The sequence below is a fragment of the Anarrhichthys ocellatus genome, unplaced genomic scaffold (assembly GCF_004355925.1).
Source record: "Anarrhichthys ocellatus isolate YVR2014 unplaced genomic scaffold, GSC_Weel_1.0 scaffold23, whole genome shotgun sequence".
Lineage (NCBI taxonomy): Eukaryota > Metazoa > Chordata > Actinopteri > Perciformes > Anarhichadidae > Anarrhichthys > Anarrhichthys ocellatus.
In genome coordinates, this window is record NW_022280053.1 from 47,719 (window position 1) to 50,430 (window position 2,712).

Consider the following 2,712-nt stretch of genomic DNA (forward strand, 5'->3'; position numbering starts at 1 on the left):
TGATGCAGTTTGAGTTTGATAGTTTGATGCAGTTTGATGCAGTTTGATACAGTTTGATGCAATTTGATGCAGTTTGATACAGTTTGATGCAGTTTGTGTGTTATGAAAAACTCATGTGGACTTTTATTATAGTTTATAAGTTAGTAGTCTGTAAGTTCATTCTTGAGAAATTATGTCCAAAATGTTCTTAATATGTTTTTCTAACTCTATAAAGTTCTTGTACAACAGAAATTCTTATAGACAAGCGTATCTACCGTTTATAAATTCAGGTCAATAAGCTCATACTTTTATATATTATTCATATCTTATACAAAGCGTCCTGTAGTATGTGTTACTCTGATTCGCTCCCATACAGATAAAACCCTCAAAGCGTAGTTCGCCCAATGACACCTCTCTGTGTTTGGGAACCTCCCGGCATTAGATGGCATCTGGCCTCGGTGTGCAAACACGGCGGATTAACCTCAGACCTCTGAAGATGTGAGTCAGCTCTCAGCAGCAGCTGTCATCAGAGAGACTGTACGGCATTGTTTTATACAAACCATGAACCGTGTTGTTTGTGTAGCTAAACACATAAACACTACAGCTCAAAAGTTACGCCTTTTCTTCAATAAGAACTTTTTGAACAGAGACAAAAACGGTTTAATTCAGTCACCATATGTTTCAGTCAGAGTTGAAATAGTTTTGACCCCAAAAGAAGATTCAAATGATTCAAACTTGTATGTAGTCGATGCCTCCACAGTGTTGCATGACTTTCTACAACCTGAAGATATAAAAGATCATTGAAGATTACAGACGGTGGTGAATGTTAAAATGTAAATGATGTGTTTACTTTGAAGACGTCACCAGTTGATTGTGTAAACATACTTTCATTAGTGTACCTTAACAGTGAGTAACGTGTCTCAGACAGACATGGTGGCGTTTAAATGTGTACATCAGTTGGTGGTATTAACCCCCCCCCCCCCGTGCTGCTGTGTGTGGAATTTCACACGTTGGCACCATGGTTACACAAAGCGGTGCCACAGTTACGCAAGCCAGCACGGGATCAAAGACTGTGGACTTTCACAAGCACTCACCAATACTAGCTCATTTTCTCCTCCTCTTCTACTTCTTCTTCTTCTCTTACGTCTTCTTATTCTACTTCTTCTTCTCCTTCTCCTTCTTCTTCTCTTACGTCTTCTCCTTCTTCTCCTACATCATCGTCTTCTTCTTCATCTTCTTCTCCTACGTCTTCTTCTTCTCCTACATCTTCTTCTTCTTCTTCCCTACATCTTCTTCTCCTACGTCTTCTTCTTCTCCTACATCTTCTTCTTCTCCTACGTCTTCTTCTTCTCCTACGTCTTCTCCTTCTCCTACATCATCGTCTTCTTCTTCATCTTCTTCTTCTTCTTCCCTACATCTTCTTCTTCTCCTACATCTTCTTCTTCTCCTACGTCTTCTTCTTCTCCTACGTCTTCTCCTTCTCCTACGTCTTCTTCTTCTCCTACATCATCGTCTTCTTCTTCATCTTCTTCTCCAACGTCTTCTTCTTCTTCTTCCCTACATCTTCTTCTCCTACATCATCTTCTTCTTCTTCATCTTCTTCTCCTACGTTTTCTTCTCCTACGTCTTCTCCTTCTTCTCCTACATCATCGTCTTCTTCTTCATCTTCTCCTACATCTTCTTCTTCTTCCCTACATCATCTTCTTCTTCGTCTTCTTCTCCTATGTCTTCTTCTTCTTCTTCTCCTACATCTTCTTCTTCTCCTACATCTTCTTCCCCTACGTCGTCTTCATCTTCTCCTACGTCTTCTTCGCCTACGTCTTCTTCTTCTTCTCCTATGTCTTCTTTGCCTACGTCATCTTCTTCTCCTACATCGTCTTCATCTGCCGTTCTCATCTGTTCTTTTCTGTATTCTGTTTCACAATAACACTCTTGTTTTGTCTAGTGTTATAAATCCAGTTACAGTGGTGTGTCTTCACACAGATTGAGGCGTATTTCCTCCTCCATGTTGGGCCGCATTCAGCTCTAGTTTGGGTTTGGAAAGGCTTTGATTTATTTTTGATTTGTGAGGTGACGATGGCTCTTTACAGCTGCTGCCGGGTCCCTGAGCTCAGAGCGCTCGTGAAGCAGCAGTCTGACTCTTTCAGTCCCGATACCGAAAACTGAGCGTTGGGCATCGGCCAATCATCTAGTACCGATCTGATTCTGCAAACACCCCTGACTCGTCTTGCAGTCTCTCTTATTCTTTTTGTGTGTCATCACCATTTACAGCTACGCAACCAATATGTTGACGATTTACATTTTTAAAGTTGAACGTACTAGAGAACAACATTGTTAACAAGAGTACATGGATCTCTTTGTGTTGCTCTCAAATTGCACCAGATTGATGCATTTAACTTTGAAATCTATACAACGAAATGTTATTTCTAAATGAAAGATGTTCCAGAAGTCAGTGAGTAATCCTGTCAAATAATCACAATGTCAATATTGACAAAAAAAGGATGATTTTTGCCATAATCGAGCAGCCCCACTATACAGTAAGAGTATTCTCTTTTCCCTCTCTCTCTCTGCTGCACCTCCATGCTCTCCCTCTGTCACTCTATGCTTTGTTGTCCTTAGAGGGAGTCAGGAGGTGATGCTGCTGCGAGGCAGAGCTCAGTACTGTTGGTTCTAGCTGCAGCCCAGCTGTGTGTGTGTGTGTGTGTGTGTGTGTGTGTGTGTGTGTGTGTGTGT

At 41.2% G+C, this 2,712-nt stretch overlaps 1 protein-coding gene across 5 annotated transcripts in view; it reads left to right on the forward strand.

The window, feature by feature from the left end:
- The window catches only part of pde8b (phosphodiesterase 8B), a 36,225-nt gene that overhangs the window by 16,698 nt on the left and 16,815 nt on the right, over positions 1-2,712 (forward strand). The gene's annotated exons all lie outside the window — the stretch shown is intronic.